This window comes from Urocampus carinirostris, chromosome 11, assembly GCF_059441175.1.
Source record: "Urocampus carinirostris isolate Australia breed hairy pipefish chromosome 11, RoL_Ucar_1.0, whole genome shotgun sequence".
Lineage (NCBI taxonomy): Eukaryota > Metazoa > Chordata > Actinopteri > Syngnathiformes > Syngnathidae > Urocampus > Urocampus carinirostris.
Window position 1 is genome coordinate 8881973 of NC_142359.1, and position 21085 is coordinate 8903057.

At 42.3% G+C, this 21085-nt stretch overlaps 2 protein-coding genes across 2 annotated transcripts in view; one reads left to right on the forward strand and one right to left on the reverse strand.

The window, feature by feature from the left end:
- Positions 1-21085, reverse strand: part of pcxb (pyruvate carboxylase b) — a 444629-nt gene that overhangs the window by 114809 nt on the left and 308735 nt on the right. The gene's annotated exons all lie outside the window — the stretch shown is intronic.
- The window catches only part of LOC148356350 (leucine-rich repeat and fibronectin type-III domain-containing protein 4), a 55705-nt gene continuing 35405 nt past the window's right edge, over positions 786-21085 (forward strand). Inside the window, exons 1-2 of the mRNA XM_088347025.1 lie at positions 786-1218; positions 4191-4832. The gene's annotated coding sequence lies outside the window, so the exon portion shown is untranslated. The remainder of the gene's footprint in view (positions 1219-4190; positions 4833-21085) is intronic.

Consider the following 21085-nt stretch of genomic DNA (forward strand, 5'->3'; position numbering starts at 1 on the left):
GGCTGCTTTGGAGTGAGTTGGAGGAAATGTAACCAAAAGCAGTTTTCCGTTCGCTTCCATACACAATTCTCTGTAATCCTTTTTGTATACAGGTTTTTGTTACAAGTGTTGGGTTGAACCTGACACACATTCAAGTCATCCTGAAAAGGGAATTATCATTTTTCTAATGCTGAGTTTGTTTGAGTTTTTCCTTGCGCTCATGTATGGTTCAGATCAGGGGATGTCATAATGGTGGTCTGAGCAGCCCTTTTGGATTAATGGCTATACAAATAAATCTGACCTGACATGAAGTAGTCCATTCCACGAGTTAGTTTAATGCTTTGCTCATGGATATCCCCAAGTCATATTAGATTGGACAATACATTGGGCGGTGATATCGGTACCATATTGAAAGTAAAAACCCTGAATTGGGACCTCCGTGAAATTGCATTGCCATATTTTTCAATATTTCAACCCCATTAAGAACGTAATAACTTTAAATAAGTCTGCCAGAATTTGAGCACTTTGATGTGAATCGGAGGCAACAGACCATAAAAGCATCATGAGTACGTTTATTGGCCAATAATTACAAGTGAGGCGTTATAAGAAACATAAGAGGTAAGAAGAACGAGCGCGGAGCCTCCTTTCCCGAAATAATTGCAGCTTGATAGTTTTGTGCATTGTTCCTACGCAGCATTTTCCATCTCCATCCTTCTGCATTCCCGCCCCCTCCCCTCATGTCTGCACCCCCCTCCCCTTCATCCCTCCGACTCCACATTTTCATCTCTCTCTCTTTCTCTCTTAGCTTGGCGCCAGGCACAGAACCTCCGTCCCATCTTCGCTCGCTTCTCAGGTGCCGGCGAAACACGAGGAAGAGTCCAAACAAGTGAGAGAGACGAGACCCTGCAGGACGACGTTGGGGGCACTGAAGCGGTTTTCCTTTTTCCTTTCTCGCCCGCCTTTCCCTTCTTCATTCACTACCTGTATTTCGGGATTAACACGACTTAAATTTCAATCATCCTGCAGCCCCGCTGAAGAGCGGCAGAGGCGGCAGACAGTGCGCCGCAGCTGTCGAGCCAGTAGACGGGAGTGGAGAGAGAGCGACAGTAAGGAGGGGGGGGACGGAGGAAGGGAAGAGAGCGATGGGTGTTGTTCTGCCGGCGAGTTGAGGGAGTCGGAATCGCTCCACCAAGATGGAGATGTGACAGTCGAAGGTGGAATGGTTCGAAGAACAACAAGGTGAGTGAGCACGCCTTTTTCTTTAGGAGTGTTGGGTGAGGGTTGCGTGCGGGGGATCGGTGCCCGAAAGCACCGGCGGGGGGAAGAAGGGATGAAAAAAAACCTCAGTTGTGGCTTAAAACACCTTGGAAGGAAGAAGGGTGGTGGGGGGGTAGTCAGGCAGGGGATAAGATCTCAATCAACACATACATACGGAGTGAAAATGGAACGCTGCATTTAAAGGAATTCGCAAACATATATATATATTTTTTTTATATATTGCGAAATATTCCATGCACCAGGGGATTTGAGAAATGTAGTCTCAAAGTTGACCTATCTGGCTTATTAGCTGTATAGATGAAAATCCATTGAAGGAACAAAACACTTTAAATGGTGAATCCCATGAACACAACATGTGAGGCAGCTCTGAAACAGACAGTTTTATGTAACGAGCAACTGTTTCAATTGTTTTTTTTTGATGCGTGTGTTGCTGTTGCTCTAGTTTTGTCAGGCTATCTACCGGTTTGCATCGCAACTGCCGAGGGATTTCCTGTTTTGTTTGCTCCCAGTTGGCGCCCAGTTAGTGTCCCTTGGTTTATTACGGGCCGGCTTCACAATTGACTCCGTTGCCGCTTTTCGGTGTTGGTTCTCTGTTAGCCTGGATCCTCACTATGGGTTTTGTTTGTTTGACCAGTCTCATGTTTTTCTGTTGAGGCTGCGAAAGCCTTTCGTCTATCAGTCTCCATCAGCCATGTTTTTTTTTAGTTGCCAGTTAATCCCTTTTTGGTTGCTCACCCTTTGTTGTACCATTACTGCATCCACCTGTGACAACGCCTGAATATCCTCCACAAAAACTCTCAAAACTTAAAACACGAGTAACTTCTTTGACGGATTAATACATAAAACAATATGGCGACTGGCCAGCTAAGGTTTTAGTTTTCCTCCGATGACGTCACAGCTCAGGATTGCAAAGACGAGACATGCTCGCATCAAAATACAGATGAAAGATTATACAGTGGAACCTCGGTTTTCGAACGCCTCTCAGTTCGAACAAATCGGTGTCCGACCAAAAATTTCGAGAAATTCTTGCTTCGCTGTTCGGTCCAAAAAATCGGAGTTCGAACGCCGGTAATGCGTGAGTGCGTACGCTAGGGTGCGATGCTGAGAGGCGTACGGGTGTTTTAGCCCCTTAATATGCCTCCGAAGAAAGTCAGTGCAAGCAGCAAAGTTGCTCCAGGTGAAAAAAGAAAAGTAGTGCGTACAACTATTGCATTTAAGAAAGAAATAATAGCCAAATATGAAGGAGGTGTGCTGCTGACCACCACAAAGGTAAGAAATCCTATTCATAAGATTACGATAACGCGAACGTACGTTTAGCCTGGGTTAGCTTTAAGTTTACGTCAAACATTCAGGGTGTTGGAACGGAGCCCCCTTTCCAATGAACCGCTCACCACTTGTTGTGGAGACCCGGGTGCTAAATGACTTGTAAACGACCTGATTTTTTTATTTTTACACGTTCATGTTAGCGTAATCTTTCGTACGGAAGATTACGATAACGCGAACGAACGATTAGCCTGGGTTAGCTTTATGTTTCCGTTAAACATTCAAGGTAAACATTCAGGGTGTTGGAACGGATTAAAACGATTTACATTACTTTTAATGGGAAAAACGATTTTCGGTGATCGAACAAATCGGTTTTCGAACAGGGTTCTGGAACGGATTATGGTCGAGAACCGAGGTTCCACTCTATAAACATTCTGCAAAAAACATGTACTCTTCTCACATTTTGCATGTTGAAGAATATGGGATTACCTTTAAGAAAGGCGGCGAGTAGCGTGAAAAAAAAAAAAGATCACAAGATCGACTTCTCTGAGCTGTCAGGGATGATTGACGGGCGACGGTGGAGTGGGCGGACTTTCGAACTGTCTGACATTCACAGTGCTGATCAATAGAACGGTTGTTTCATTAGCCCGCTCATGTGCATGTATGTGCACGCATGTGTGTGTGTGAATGCACCACTTTGTGCTCGCGTTTTAGCGTGCAAAGGCCCAGCCTGGGGAGGGCAGACGTTAAGGGGGTCCCAGGACTATCGATCGCTTTTGACAGACAGGTACTGGAGACAGGGGAGGTTTACTGCCGCTGCCTGATGGACAGGCGGCGTTCTAAAGGGGGGGGGGGGGGGGGAGGTTGAGGGACAACAACAGGACACAAATCTTTCTCTCACTGTCAACGTGGTGTTCGGAAAACCACCTCATACTGAACACCACAAAGACAAAAGAACTGATACTGGACTTCAGAAGGAATGGCAGGAATCCAGCACCACTCATCATAAAAGGAGACTGTGTAGAGAGAGTCCACTCCTTTAAATTTCTGGGTGTTTGCGACCTCTCCTGGTCTGCAAACACCAGAGCGGTGGTTGGGAAGGCCCAGCAGCGACTGCATTTCCTGAGAGTGCTCAGGAAAAATCATCAAATCAAGCGTTACAGGTCACACAAAATAAAAACAAACAGACTCAGAGACAGTTTCTTCCCCAGAGCCATTACCACCATAAACAGACACCGCACAAAAAACTGAAAAACTCTTGCAAAAACACTACCTCATACGAACGTAAAATGGTACTCATGTCTATGTTCTTGCACAATGATGACTGCACTAGGTTTACTGCTCACCTTGCACAATGTTGACCATTTTTTGCACTATGATAACTATTTTTGCACTAAATGCATAATTGCACAAACCCTTACGATACCAAACTGTATGAAACATCCTACATGCCGACATTTCTTGTGTAAATATCGTGTAAATTATAACTATAACCTTATCCTCCTTGTTTTATAACCTTATCTTCTCTGTTCCTTTATCTTCTTGGCTTTTTTACCTCACTGTGAATGTGTGAAACTGAAGTGTCATGCCCAATTTCGTTGTCACATTATGTTAACCCATTTTGTAACAATTACAATAAAGGTATATTCTATTCTATTCTCTTCTCACAGGACATCTCTTCATCGTGCCCTTTCGCCAAGGTCACCAAATCGCCGGGGCCGACGGATGCGGCGGGGGCAAAGGAGAACCCCGCATGCACCCCGGAAGTTGCTCCTGGAACTGAGCGGAAGAGGCGATGAATAAATAACCGGGGCAACGACCGGGATGCGCGAGCAGGCCTGGGGGGGGAGAAAACAAGAACGCTGCCGTATGGATTCCAATACCGGCAGGGATTAAAACGCTTTTGCAAAAAAAAAAAAAATCGACACCTGACGTCGCTTCCTGGAAGTTGGAGCAAAAAGGCTTTTAAGAGGATTGAAAGCAAAGTGGATTTTTGGATTCGTTTCCTTCTTCTTCAAACTCAGGTCTCCATCTTGGAATAAGAGGCCAGGATTGGGCGAGTAATTCGGAATTTTCCAGCTTCTCTCTCCCTGCTGTAAAAGCTTAAGAGGATATTGCGGAATTCCTCCAAGCGGGACCACTTTGGCGTATCTTTTCATGCGCGGAGGGCGGAGGAAGAGGGGTTCGAACTCAAAGACGGGGGAGATTACTGAACCCCCTCATCACTGGTAGCCTGGGGGGGGCACCCGTACACACAATCCTACCTAACAACATGTGGAGCTGATTCTAGTTGTTAAGCACAGACAGAAAAGGTAAGATGCAATTGCAAAAGCCCCCTTCATGAGATGAATAAATGTATGCACATTTAGCTCTCTTGTGCTGAATCATTGAGCAGCGAAGGAACTCTATGTTCGGTCTCACAAACACACCGGGCTGCTCTATAAATAATAAACAGATGTGGGAAATGTCAGCGTGCTAACACACACAATCACCAAAGCCATACACCCCCCCTCAACACACACACATATGCAGGTTATATTTATCTTTCACTTTCAATTTCCGTCTTGTAACACCTCTAAATGAGGATCTTCATTTCTTATTCCCATGATACCTCTCCTGTCCCTCAACACACAGTTCCCATGCACAATTGTGCATGCATGAGTGTGTGTGCGTAGCATCTCTTCCTCACCAGCCCCAATGTTATTTTGTGTAGTCCGTTGGGTCGCCCTGAAGGGGTTTGGGGGCAATGTTCCCTCTACCCAGAGCTTTTCCGCGCACAAGAAAATCTAGCCAGCACACAAAATTGAGGGCTCGAAATTGCTAATTAAAAAGCGAATTAAGTCAAAGTTACAGTGCATGAAGGTAAAAATACACGGGTTCCCCTGACGTTGTGTCCTAAAGGCGGTATTTTGAAGTCAATGTCGAAGTAGAACAAAGTTGAGTAAAGTCAGTTTTTCGAGAACCGGCTCTTTCGGGTCCCAAACGGCTCTTAGGGTTGTTTTTGCTTCTTTAATCCCTACGAGACCAAATATTATGTAAAATTGTGCACACAATGACTTAAAGGAAGGGGGGAATAGAACATAAAGGGAAATAAAATGCCAAAATGAAAAAGTAGTGAAAAGCTGAGAAAAAAACAAAAAAAACAAGGAGAAAAAAAGAGCAGGAAAAATTCAGAAAAAAAGCCAGAAGAAAAGAAAGAAGCAAATAAATGGAAAAAAAGGTAATAGAATAGAATAGAATATACCTTTATTGTCATTGTTACAAAATGGGTTAACATATTGTGACAACGAAATGGGGCATGACACTCCAGTTTCACAGATTCACAGTGAGGTAAAAAACCCAGGAAGATAAAGGAACAGAGAAGATAAGGTTATAAAACCAGGATATATAGAGAACAATAAAACAAGAAAAGAGTAGCAGCTCGGAAAAAATAAACACAATGAGATTTTTTTAAAGGAATTTAAAAAAAAGTAGAAAAAAACCACAGAAAAAAGAAGAAAAAGTTTGTGTTGCATTCAAATAATTTCCAATAATATAAAGTGAATCTTGTTGCCAACATTGTACTTCCACTGAAAAATGTGATTAAGTACAGTTCTGTATCTTGCAACCGACTAAATAAGCCCCCCAAAATGTTAATATTATGCGACAATATATATCAGGAAATAAAAAGAAATGGATATCTTGTGAAAGAATTGTAAGAACAAACGACGTTTGTAGGCCGTACAACCTTTGCAATAGTACTTGAGTCAATTCATTCAAAAGAGAAAAATCATTTTGCATTGCCGGAAACTCAGCAAAATGTAACGTGATGTCAAGTTTTGGACATGTTTGACAATGATTTAGTTGCCACACTTGGGATTACTGTTGCTCACTGTTGTTTCAAGCGTCGCTCACCGACTTTGTGTGAACGCTCGTGGAAAATTAGAGCGAACATTGGTTTGGGGCCCCAGGCGGCAACCTCGGGGGGGTTTTACATAATCGCACACATGCAAGTATGAGCACGCACATACCTCAACTCACAATCAGGGTTGAGTAGGGTTACATTAACTGGATTACTTTCAATTACTTTTGGATTACTCCAATATCAAATATGATAATAAAAGACAAAAGAAACTAAATATGAATAAAATGACTAAATTTTGTGCAGGCTTGAGGAGTAACAGAACACATGAAACGGGGAAAAATGATGTTGGCAAGCTGTTAGGATTTAGTTTCATTTTCTTTCTGTCGCATTTGATGTTAGTTTTGCCGGAGATCAAAGAGATCAAAGCCAGGAGAGAAAGCTTACCGCGTGTTGTGTGTCATCATTTTATTCATATTTAGTTTCTTTTGTCTTTTATTAGCATATTTGGTATGGAGTAATCCAAAAGTAATTGAAAGTAATCCAGTTAAAGTCACCCTACCAACCCTGCTCACAATCTTGCACTTATTTGGCCTGCTGACACAGGAAACGGACTGAGTGGATGTATGGGAGGATAAGAGGGCCGGCAGACGCGGAGAGAACAGATAATGCGGAGAGAATGAAAAGGGAGAAGGTCGGCGCAACACGGTGAGGACTCGGAGGTTAGATAGCAGAGGGAAAAAAAAAAGGAAAAAAGTGATGAGGGATTTATTGATGGCGGGGTAATAGCCGTGATTCATTGAAAGGTGTTTTGATGAGTGATATTAGAGAAAGATGAACGAGGAGAGAAGTGAAGGATGGCCGCGGATGTCGACTACATGCTCCGACAGTTGAAGAAAATGATATACAAATACTTTTATCAATAAAAATTCTTTTTCTCAAGCATTTTGATTTCAATCAAACGCAAGCGATGGATTAAGACACAGGTGTCAAACAGGCGGCCCGCGGGCCAAATCAGGCCCGCTAAGGGATTGAATCCGGCCCGCGAGACAACACTCAGAGAAGCGCAAGAGAGAAACAAGCTGCAGGTTGAAATATGACAACTTGATGTTGCCAAAGCCAGATGCCTCGAACAAAGACACTGTACTTGTATATATCTCTCTCCCTCTCTCTCTCTCTTCCACCCCTTTTCTCCCACTCTGTCTCTTTCACTCTCTGTGTCTCTCTTATTCTCTTCCTCTGTTGCTCTTTGTCTCTTTCTCTGTGTTTTTTTAACCTTTTTTGCTTTAACTTCCTTTTTTCTCTTTTCTCTTTCTCTCTTCATACCCTTTGCGCTTTCTTTTCTCTTTTTCTCCCCTTCTGTCTTTCTATTTCTCTTTGGATTTCTTTTTTCCTCTCCCTCTCTTTTCCCCCTCTCTCACGACTTTTTATCTTTTGTTTCTCAGGCTCTCTCCCTCTCTCTTTTTTTTCTTTCTTTGTCCCACCCTCTCTCCTTTTCCCTCCCTCTTTCTCTTATTTCTATATCTCTCTTTTTCTTTCTCTTTAATCTACTAGTCTTGCCCCCGACAGAATGTTTGTTCTATCGTGTGGCCCCCCGAGTTAAAATTAGTTTGACACCCCTGCATTAAGCTACAGCAGGGCTCCCCATTGTAGCCTTACTTCTTCTCGGGTCTTACTTCTGATTCAAATGTAGCAAGATTGTAGAAGTAGGGAAGTTAACTTTTAATTCCTGACTGGTTGTCTTAATACCACTTTGGCTATAATTCAAGACAGAGGTAGAATCTTAAACCCGAGCCCTCTGCTCCGCGCATCCACGAGTCGGCGACTCAAGAGGGGGATCCATCGATTGCAAACTCCACAAAAAAAAAAGAAACCAAGAAAAATGACGGGTGGATAAATAATAAAATATGCCGGAAAGAGCGAAGCCCTTCTGAGGTTTCTGAGGTTTTCCTTTCCCTCGTGTAGGTTTGAGATCAGGGGATGGTGTAATGGTAGTCAGTAGTCTGTACAGCCTTTGAGACTCCTTGTGATTAAGGGCTATACAAATGATCACGACTTAACTCCTTCTTCTGATACCTCATAAATGAAATATAAAAATTTGGGTTTGCTTCGGCCTCGGCCACTCAAAGCAAGTTAATTTCTCGGGCTCTGGCTGTCTCGGGTCGGGTCGGGCTGGATTTATCAGGCCCGATCTAACCTCTAAATCAGGTTATGGTTTCTTCAGGATAACTTTGAGGTATTCAGTAAGTAGGAGGCAGCTATATTTGAAGGTGCACAGTTGGGTTGGGAATCCATTTCTTTGCCCCGGACGAAATTACATTTCTGCCTCAGTGAAGTGACACGCTCTTTAAGACCTCCCTCCCTAAAATGCACGTATCAAATTTGCATGAATGCACACCCAACGTTAATTAGCAACCCCTCCCCCGGCGATACATTTGCACGAACATGGGGCGAAGCATCATATGGCTGAAACGGCGGAAGTATTTGTCATTCCTTCAATTATCTCGTCACCGTTGGCGAGGGCGTCTGCCATTCCGAGACGCCGGCAGATGGGGACGCATGCTGTCAAAATGAGCAGACTGGCAACTCAATGGAGGAGGAAAACGGCAGCCGGGCTAACCAATAGGAAATTTCGCCTAGTGGGGGGGTGGGGGAGAAAGCTGGGGACCCTCGGTTTGATCGGAGGTAAGAAACAGATCGAAGCTCGCGCCGTCGGTCGGTGTTTTACTGTGGAACACATGAGTAATTAAAATGTTAACAGTCTGCTCGGGCATCGCGGGCACAGATGAGGCAAGGGAAGTGTAACCACGGCAACCGGGGTTGACAGACGGAGGGGCTGCTTTTGGAGTGAGCAATTAAAGAAAGGAGGCGATGCTGAGCGACATTTTTGAAAATAGGAACCAAAACTAGAGCTCGTTTCAAGTTGACACTGATGAATCATTTTTTATGAAATAATTGAAAATATTTGCTAACGTCAAGGTACCTACACCTTTTCCATGTGCAAATTCAAGCACCGTTGAAGGACTTTCAAAGCCAATTTTATAATTTCTCCAGTACCGTTAAAAGAAGAACTCTAAGGTCCCCAAACATACCTGCATATACATATAGGAATCATTAAAAAAATGTGTCAAATACACTTTTACAGCAAAACATGTTTTGTTGTTAAATGTAAGATAGCGAAAACATTTTTATGACATTGCATGCATTTAATTGCAATTTATTTCACAGATTGTTAGTATAGCACTATTAGTCATTCTTCACAGAGGATAAAGAACCCTTAAGCGGTGCATCTTTAGAGTTGAATATAGAGCTAAGTCTTGACGATGGTTGGTTGGTAGGTTCCCTTAACCACTAGGGTCATAAGGGTGTGTTTTGGGCAAGAACAGCCTGGTACCGCATAATAAATCTGATTTCTTATATTATTAAGTCAAGTCATGTTTATTTGTGACGCCCTTAATCACAAGGAGTCTCAGAGGGCTGCACAGACCAGAGATTATTGCAAACCACAGACTATTAAGATTTATAAGAGATCTTTTCTTCCTCATGCCATGAGGCTCTTTAACTCCACCCGGCAGAGTAAAGGCCCACATTAAACCACACCACCTACATTGGATATTACCGAATCTTACTGCAATATGTATTCTGTGAAGCACTATTTAGTTACTCTATATAACACGCTACAGTGGGCATTTGCACGTCACACTGGGTATTTGTATATTGTATTCTTTTGGCTTTATTATTGTACTGTTCTCAGCTCAGGGATGCTGCTGGAAATGTGAATTTGCCTTCGGGGATGAATAAAGTATCTATCTATCTATCTATCTATTATTACACCATCCCCTGATCTAAAACCTACATAAGGGCAAGGAAAAACTCAAAAACCTCAGCATGACAAAAATGAAGAAACCTTAAGAAGGGGACCGCACATGAGGTCATCCCCCTTCCAGGATGACCAGGCTGCAATGGATGTTGTAATAACAATACACAAATATTGTCAACAGGAATAATAGGTCATGTATAAGCTAGAGAATAGATGTGTGTTTTAAGCCTAGATTTAAACAGCTCCACTGAGGTTTCAGATCAAATCTCAGGGGGCAGAGCATTCCACAACATAGCGGTTCTCTTCGAGGCTCTTGGGATCACTAGTAGAACAGCATTTTCAGAGTGAAGGCTTTGGATTGGAGCACAGGAGGAAATGAAATTAAATCTGAAAGATGTGTTATTTTGTGCTGCGCATTGTAAAATAAGTGACATTGACATGCAAACTATTACCACTGAAGGAGTGTAGTGTATAGTGTGTCGCATTGCTTGTAGAAATCACAGTCAATACATCAGTCAGTGCGATCAACAAGCTTGTTGGACATGTGATTGAGCGACTGCAGTGGAAGGCGAGCGATGATAGGATAATCATTCCACATTCTTAAAGACAGCCGCCACAGAAAAGCCCCGAAGCCAGAGGAATCATTACGCACACTGAGATTTACTTTTGTCAAGCCGCAAACGAGTTGTGCTGTCAGCAAATTAGAGTCCATAAAATTGGCCCCGCGGGGGTCCAATTGAGTGTGAGCGGCTTGGCAAGTTGAGCTGGATTAACTTGATTTCGGGCTCTTAGCAAACCTATCGACACATGCGCAAGGCACAATATAGCTTTCGGACAATGACTTCCATATAAAAAATATTGACACAAAGTTTCATCAGAAGAAGAAGAAGAAGATTAAAAAAAAGAGGAGGGGGTAAAGTACATAATGTGCAGCCACAGTGGCAGGCAAGTGACTTTGCCACCAAGAAGTGTCATGCAAATGGAAATTTATGAGAGCTTCCCACCCTTTGTTAGGTGTCTGCAACTTTGAGAGCAGGCATGCAGAACATTTAGAGGACATATTGGAAAAACTAAAATAAAGGGGGGGTGTATTTTGAAGGGTTCACTCATTTAACTCGTTCAAGGCCAGATGTTTCTTTTAAAAGTGTCAGCTAATTTTCTTTGCCAACAGAAAATTCAGTTTTGTAGCTACTCACTCTTATTCACTGGATACAGGAAGCAAAACAAGGAAGTGGGGGCTTCTTCAATGTGTGGACAAAAATCTAATCAAAACCACTCCTGCCATCGAATCATGATTTTTAATGCTGAAATAATTCTCAGAGGCTTGATACTCGCTGATGACCTTCGTCGAAGCCTTTGTAATAGCGTTTCAAAATAAAATAACGACACATAAAACACAATTTTACGTTTTATGAAATGAAATGATCTGCATTTGTATAGCGCTTTTCAAGTCAAAGACTTCCCAAAGCGTTTTACAGTGTGCTTCACATTTCCCAATAGCGGCCTTGTATTGCAGCCATGTAAGACGCTAACCTGCTTATTGGGGGTATTAGGGGTTCAGTGTCTTACCCAAGGACACTTCGACATGTAACACGGACAAGCCGGGATTCGAACTGGGATCCCTTGATCCCAAGACGAGCGCTCTACCTCCTGAGCTACTGCCGCCCCTTTATACATTATGGCTGGTATAATGTAGCTCGCTGGCCTTGGGGGTAGGGCGCCCACCTCGAGACTGGGAGGTTGCTGGTTCAAGCCTCAGCCAGCTCATAACTAAGACTTACAACATTGGTACTCATTGCCTCCCTTCTTGGAGCTCGGCATTAGGGGTTGGAACTGGGGGGTTTGGTCACGTAATGAATCCCAAAACATCAATTGGGTTGAGCGAGGGGGCTGGGAATCCCCTCCTCTGTATCAATCTCCCAGAAAGAGTCAGAAATGTACATGGCTCCGGTATATAAATAAAATACATTATGGCACTAAAAGAGTTGACAAAACCGTATGTAATGTGGTCATCCACCCTACAAATATGACATTGAAAAGAGGTATTTGTTTGGTCTAAAAATCCATGTTGTCCTTTGTAAGACAAGGTAGGATCACATTAGATGAGGCGAAAACACAAAAAAAGTATGAATATAAAGCTAAGTCTTGAGGTTGGTTGGTTGGTAGGTTCCCTTAACCACTAGGGTCATAAGGGCATCATTTCCTGTGGTGTGTCTTGGGCAAGTACAGCCTGGTACTGCATAATAAATCTGATTTATTATAGTATTAAGTCAAGTAGTGTTTATTTGTGTAGCACACAAAGAGTCTCAAAGGGCTGCAGAGACCACAGATTATTGCAAACTACAGACTATTATGACACCATCCCCTGATCTAAAACCTACATGAGGGCAAAAAATACACAGTACTTTGTGACAAAATGCTATACGTTACATAAGCAAAACAACACAAATTTAGATGTTTATTTTTTTGACAATACGTTATGTTTAAGTTTTGCCGCATAGGATCATGGGAACGCATACACAAGAGATCAAAATTAGATGACGACTTGAAATCATACCATGTTCACTGCTCAACAGCTTAAGGACGTTTTATTGTGTATTTACCATGCCACTATGACCCTTTTTTTTCCACAAAATAAATAAGGACATTTCACAAGAAAAAAAAAAAATAGTACTTTGAAAACGCACCATCTCACTTTTATGACCTAGGTTTGAGTTTCGTGACAACCAGAAATGTGATAAATAGTATACCAAAAAAAGAAAAGAAAAAAAAATCAAAATGATGCCTGGTAGTGTTTAGGGAGCTGGACCAAATGTTGAGGGCCATAGTTTGGAGACCTCTGGTTTAGACGGTATGAAAAACAAACAACATTGTCGATTTATAACATTGAAATGTCCTCTTTACATATTTTTACAGTTCTGGATGATGATTAATCAAATTTTTAGTTTGGAACTTATTTCAGATAGACTCGACGGGCTAAAAGAAATTGTATCTGAAATTGGCCAGACCAGATTTTGCTCAAAATCCAGTGCCCAAAAGAGGCAGCACGGCGGGACAGTGGTTAGCGCATGTGCGTCACAGTTCTGAGGTCGTGAGATCGAACCTCCTGTGTGGAGTTTGCATGTTCTCCCCGCGCTTGCGTGGCACTCTAGTTTCCTCCCACATTCCAAAAACATACGTGTCAGGTTAATTGGTCGGTCCAAATTGTCCCTAGGTGAGACTGAGCGAGCAAATTGTCTGTCCCTGTGTGCCCTGCGACTGGCTGGCAACCGGTTCAGGGTGTCCCCTGCCTACTGCCCGAAGACAGCTGGATTGGACTCCAGCACTCCCGCGACCCTACTGGGGATAAGCGGTGCAGATGATGGATGGATGGATGAATGCCCAAAAGATGTACAGTGAAGTGTGGGCATTTGCTTAAGAACCGGATGAGAATTAAAAAAGGGGAAAAAAAAAATCATCATCTGTTAATTAAATCCTTTAATTAGCCTCTAACCCAAACTGTGCAAGTGCACGAAGCGATCCGATACGATTACGCTCGAGCCATCTGGAGTAAACGGCGAAACGATATCCAGTGACAAGCTCGCAACCGGTGAAAAATGACGCCCGGTTCGAGTTTCCGCACTGGAGAACCGCGGCGAAAAGATCTCATGCCGGGCCTCGTCCGCGCACGCCATTTTGCCGCTTAGCTGCCTTAGAGTCTTACAGATGTTTACACCAGGGCTTTGCGGACAGATAACATTGACATGCTACTTTGCAGTCAGTCACTGACAGTGACGCATTGCAAAGTGAGGCGGAGGAGGTAGAGGGGGGTGGTCGGCATTCGCGAGAGAACCTGCGCGAGCACACAGAGCGAGCCTCGTCCTAATCGGGGCTGCGCAGAGGGCGTAGGGAAAACGGGAGCTTTTCATTCTGGATCATGTAAAGTCGTGAGCGAGCCAACAGAGTGCCAAAGAAAATCACTGTCACTTCTGTTGTTTGTCGCTTTGGTTTAGCGTCACGACACAAAAGCGGAGTCCCTGGCCAGGCCTTACACACTTTCTAAGACGGAGGGACCTGCAGCAAAAAAAGTTAAGAGAAACATACTGTTTCACTGTCCTGGAATTTCCTCAGTCAAGAAGTTGACTTGAGAGAACAGCACCGGGTTGACCTTGAAGATGTCTCCCCAGTCAATTTCCCCCGACTCCAAGGACAGGAAGAAGAGACAAATGGTCCACCAATTCAGGGGACGAGCACACAATGTACAAACTGATTCTCCACAGTCATCAGTTATACATTTAAAGTCAAGTCACGTCTAATTTTATAATCTTAATCACAAGGAGTCTCAAAGGGCTGCAAATACCACAGATTATTGCATACTACAGATTATTATTACACCATCCCCTGATCTAAAACCTACATGAGGGCAAGGAAAAACTCAAAAACCTCAGCAAGACGTAAATGAAGAAACCTTGAGAAGGGACCGCACATGAGGTAATCCCCTTCCAGGATGACCAGGCTACAACTGATAAACAATACTCGGATATTGTCAACATGAAATATAGGTCATTCATAAACCACAGAACAGAAGTGTGTTTTAGGGCAAGATTTAAAAAATTGCACTGAGGTTGCAGATCGAATCTCAGGGGCAGAGCATTCCACAACACCGGGGCCCAAATGGAGAATGCTCTCGAACCTTCAGTTCTCTTCTTGGCTCTTGGGATGACTTTGTTGCCCGCCAAAAGTGAGTGCTTGTTGAGTCAAAGGTGATTCACTAATGTCAGGAGTGCTCGTTACGTCAATCGTGATCTACTAGTAGATCGCAGAGGCACTACTGGGTGACTTTGGAAAAGAGATTCAGTGTTTGCATGTGTTGGGACACAGTGCCATCTAGTTATCGTACAAAAGCATTAAAAATGACTGACATAAATTGAATCACGCAGTAGACCCACTACCTGTTGTATATTAGTTTCATTAAATGTACTTTTACGTATATCTATGCATGTATCGAGAAAAAGTCATCATGCAGTTGTAGAAATTAGGACCTTTTAAATGCTGCACTGCCATTGAAACAACAATCATTTTTAGTTTGTTTTTGGTTTAATTAAATAATATACAAAGAATCCTCAAAACATTGGAATATATTGAGATGGTTTGCATTTTTAGTGGTGGTTTCATCATTTTGACTTGTTGATTATGTAAGTAGCTCACATGTTAAAACAGTGTGAGCACTTTGTGCATTAAGTTGATCCAATTTTGATCCCTTATTTGGAGTTTTTCTAACCAAAATGACCCAGCCTTTGATGGTTTTGCAAGGTATAGTTTTGTCAGTTATGTACAGAGTGTTTAACAAAATTGATATCCTTTAAGATGTGAACATCACAGAAAGTAAAATGAAAAACAATTCATGTTTATGATAATACTATTTATTCTTTAAAAACTGGATGAGTAATACAAAACCATGTGTATTATTAACAATTTCACAAATGTTAAATACGTGCACCGCCTGAGACATGGCGTAGTTCAATTTTGGAATCCACACTGAAAAATATATCGGGTTCATTACTATTTATTTTTGTGTTTATATACAAATTATCTGCTTGCGAGTTGGTGCAGGAAAATAGATACAGACGCTGCCCTACTTACGTAAGTTGAATTTGTTCGTAAGTTGCTTCAGTGATGTATTTTGTGTTTAAGGTTTATATATGTATGTTTAAGGCTTGTATAAGTAAGCTGTATTGTTTTGTACAAAAAAAATACATTTCATAAAATAATATGGTCTATAAAGATAAAGTTAAGTTGAACTTACTTTTGGAAGATGAGTTTCAACAGTAAGGCGACTTCCTCCTCCGTGGCCGGAAAAAAAAAGCCATCCAACCATTTTCTCAACCGCATCAAGCTTTCTTATTCCACTTTCATTTCAAAAGAAATGGCTTGCCCCTTCTTTACACTTTACACCAACCATATTGAATGGATGCACAAGAGATTTAACGATAAAATAGTCAAAGTTCTGGAGATACAGTATAGAATATTTACACACAAACTAGGAAGAGAAGCAGATTTCTTCTTCAGGGTGGATGCTGGGTGACCTCTCACAGCGCCACCGCAAAGAAAGAAGCACTACAGTAATGTCCTGTATTTGGAAAAAGGTGCACACAATACAAAATCTAATTTACAGCAATGTTGGGATATTTTTCGACATCCCAAAGAAATGTCCGTATCTACTGTTTTTCGAAAGTCAAATGGTCGTAAGTAGGGAGGCATCTGTATATCATTGAAATTAACGTTTTATCACTGTTAAATTAGAAAAAAAAGAATATGATTTTGTTCAAGAGCTTCTCAACCTTCTGATCCACACGTCCACAAGTCGTCGCTCGAAAGAAACAACCATCGCTGCCCATCTTTGAGATTCTCTACAAAGTAGATTGAACTTCATGCAGCATCGGTTTCCACACTTATGTCGGCGATATAGAAAAAAGACGACCTGCACTCAAAAAGGCTGCACTTTAAAGCTCTTGTGCGCTAGTATACCTGACAGCAGCGCCTTGGTAGAGCAGTTAAACACAAAAACGAAAAGGTTTTTATTCCACGAGGGCCACAGAGGTGGCCATTTTCTAGCGGAGTGCAGAAATTGGCAATGATGCCACGCTGATGTTTTCAGAAGACAACAGCACTTAAGTGTTTTTTTGACAAACAAAGACGGGCGGGCGCAAAGATGGGGTCCACCTTTGTCTCTGTTTTGGAGAATGTCTCATTAACTCGGGACCCTGCTGCGAACAGACAACCGCGTCGGATCGGGGCCCCGCAACCGTAATCAGACTTATACCCGCGGCGACGCCTTCTCTTGCTGTCGTCGGGCTCCTCCCACAAACTCATTTTCAGCCCAGCTTCCCTGTCTCCATAATCAAATCGCCCCCGCGCTTCCTCTTTCTCTTGCCGCGACATTGATGGATGGCGGCCTTCACCTGTTTATCGTCTTTACATATTTCTCTGCCCATCTGCTTAATGAGGCGCATTCATCCTTTTCGCTGCCTTTGAATGGACCCTCCTTTTTTTTCTTACCTTCATTTAGCCCACCTTTTAGGCCTTACATCCCCCCTTTTGCTCTGCTATCTAGGCATGAAAATGGTTCAGGGGTTAAATAGGTGAGAAGAGTGTGGAGGATATAGTGTTCATTTTACCTGTGTTAAAAGTGATGGGTCCCGGAGACTCGCATGCTCAAAAATCTATGGGTCCCAAGAGAGATCTACGGGTCCTCAAAATTTAGTGTTATCGAGGTTGACATTGTAAATCGGCGACAAATATATAATATAAATCTATATATTCATTCAGTTTTAATCATCACAGTTAATACAAAGCAGTTATCACTCCAGATTTTTCATTTCACAAAAATATTGTACGTTATACAAAATAATATTGCTGAAATATTAGTCTATATATTGGTGCAGTTTTAATCATCACAGTTAATTGGTAATACAAAGCAGTTATATCTTCAGATTTTCCAATTCATATATTCTTCGTAGTTTGCTGTCCCGCCACAGTTGTAATGACTTCTCAAGGTCCAATCCATTATCATCCTCCTCATAGCATAAACAGGAATATAATTGAGTCCATTTTGGCAGAAAAGTATTCTTTTGTTTGTTTTCTTTTGTCGAATCGTTGGCTTCAACACACGTGTTTTCCTTGCCTTCGCAATCTTCCGAAGAATTTCTCCGCAGTTTTTTCAAGCCGGAATTATTGCCGTTGTTATAACTTACTGCATTAAGTTTCGACTTATTACTGACACTGAAGAAATTACCAATTTTGTGTTGATTTTCACCTAATACTAACTGTTTTTTCGGAGGCATAGTTAACCTTCACAATCACTCGACGACAACCACCACAACAATGACGTAATCTTGAAGCAGGTCTTGTTTGCCGAGATCGGCGTGCAGACGAAAACTCGAACCGCGAGACCCAAACAACAATGGCAAATCTGCCTGACGAAAAGTTTGGAGTGTGGTAAATCTTTGTTTAAAAAAAATGTAATCGGGTAAAAATGACAATTTTGTGTCAAAAAAGTTGCGTCCCGGGGACACATGTTGACTTGACACGATGCGTACCCAGCAAAAATGATGCGTCTAGGACGCAGCGACGCGGGCAAACGAGAACACTGGATATATGTTCCTACGTCATCTTCATTAGCAATCTACGATGGCATTGTCGTGTGCTACGAGTTACCCACATAATCTGGATTAGAGCAGAAATTGACAAAAATAATTAAATGTAACAAAAAATCTGTACAAAAATTGTTATATGGTACAATTTGAAATGATAAAAAAACTATAAAATACTGGGAAAACGTCAACAGGTATGAGACTAGTTCAAGCGGGGTTTAATCAGTCAGCCAGGATTTCTTTATTCCACTTTTGTGCAACAACTCCGTGCTCACTACAAGATGCGTCGCTCACGTCAATCCATATGCAAAGAAATTAAAAAGACAAACTCACCAAATACATTAATAAACTGTGATGCCATTGTAGTTCTGGATGTATGGATTATAGGATCTTAGCATTTAGCATCCTTCGAGTTTGTTTACTTTCTTATTTATGTATCATGACATACAGGCTGTAGTCAACCATTTCATTCCTGATTAGCTAGAATCACAGATATTTGGTTTGATTGTTTTTAACACTTGCATGGCCTAACAGGTCACTACTCTCTACACTGATTTTAGAATAGAATTCTAATTTAATCTTAACTCACCGCCTTAAATTCTGGTTCACTCCCAGGGAAATGTCACGAAAGCCCTCCCCCACCCCACGAAACATTTTCTCCTCAGATCTCCACAATTCACGTAGGTCACTTTTTTTTTTTACTTCGAAACTACAAATTTCTCCAAAAGGAAAGAGATTTTCACGCCCGGCTATCTATACATTGCCGACTGGAAAGAGACACTCGTTTGAGAAGGGGGTGACAGATACGAGAGTATCAAAGGGGGTGAGTAGGCTTTCATGCACAAGACTGCCACAACAACGTGGGCGCTGAGTTCTTCCCCCCTCGGGATAAGAGCGAGGGAACAAGACAGAGAGAACGGGCGAAAAAAAGAGTATCTGTCGGCCTCACTATAATTACGACTGAGTGGGAGACTGTTGTTGTGTGCTCGTGATGCATGCAAACGCACAATTAATATCGAGGGCATTGAGTTGTTGAAATAATTCCCCTCTTTGACGCCACTTTGCCGTCGCCTTTTGCAACTTTGTGCATGTGAATGCAACCGTGTTTTTTTTTCTTCCTTATCAATTGATTAAGATAAGTGGCTTGTAAGAGCTAATAGTAATGCTTCCAGTTTATCGAAACCAACCGATTTAAGTCCATTCGGGACTGGTGACATTTAAGAAGGCCACGGTAGATTGACTTGAGAGAATACACATGCAAATATAAACACACACGTACACCTACATGCACAATGTGTTTTCAGGTTTCAAATGGTAGCTGGCATTTAATGGGGGCTTGACATTTATAGTACTCCGCAGAGGATTACAGACAGAAGCCAAAAGGAAATGAAGTCCTAAAGTGCAAAAGGGTCTGCTATGTGGAAAAAACAGGCACTTTATACTTTGAACTCGAGCCCCAAAGCTCCTCTTAATTGCGAGGGTCAGGTTTAAAATTTTGCACCGACAAGCTTTCATGGAGGAAAAAAAAGGCAAATGTCTTTACTTCAGTGCAACTTGACCTTGTAAGTTGCCAAGGCAGGAATAGCAGCAACCAAACGAACTTTAAATGAAGTCTGGAGTTCAAGTGGGGCAAGTTTAACCTTGTATTTGAGAACAATGCATCAAATTTTGATGATATTTTGAGTTAACACTCTGAGAGTGAGGGAGAAATAGAGACATCCATATTGATGGAATAGAGAGAATAAGTACAACTGTTTTCAAAAACGAAACAAGTCAGCGATTTGCAGTCGGCCTAAGGAAATGTCTGTGTCGTTCCAATTGTGGTATATGGAAAGATGAAGTGACGCATTACGTGCCTGGGAGGGTCCAGGATAATATAGGGCAGGGTCCCAGCTACAGTTTACAGTCACGATGTTACACCATCATTCCCGTTTTGGCTATACATCTCTATGGAATTCTGTATACAGAAACTCATTAAACAACGCAGCTCCACTTTTGAGACGCTCTGATTTAAAAATAAAAACCCACAGAACAAACTCAATACCCAAAAATGCCAGACAGAGCAATTTAATTGGGTAGCATTAAAGGTGGGCGGATCCCTGCATACAGCATCCCTCTCTTTCACCCAGTGCCCTCTGTGCAGAAGGTAAATACATCCGAATCCTCGTTTGCAGTATTTTGTGACATTTTTACAAAAGAACTCTGCTAATACCTTGCTTTGAAACCATTGTTTACAACAAAAATGCCGGTCAAAATGAGTCTCAGGGCAGGGGACGGCCTGAAATGAGTGCCAGACGGTTGCAGGGCACACAAGGACAGTCAACACACTAACCTAGGGACAAATTGCACCAGCAAATTAACCTGACAAGCATGTTTCTTGGAATGTGGCAGGAAACCGGAGTGCCTGAAGGGAACCCACACAAGCACGTGGAGAACATGCTAACTCTGCAAAGGAAGGCTGGTAATTGGATTTGATCCTATGACCTCAGAACTGTGGCGCGGATGCGCTAACCACTCATCCGCCGTGCCGCCCTAGCGATCTTACAAATATGACAAATTTGTGTGTTTGTTGATATGGGACACAACAATTCGAGAAGGCCACTCGAAGCGCTGTTTTCGGAGAACAGCGCACAAAACCGAGAATTAAATCAAATTATGAGAGAAATATGTGATAATGAAAGTGAAATGGTAAAATGGTCTGTATTTATATAGCGCTTTTCAAGTCAATGAAACCTCCCAAAGCGCTTTACAATGTGCTTCACCTTACCCATT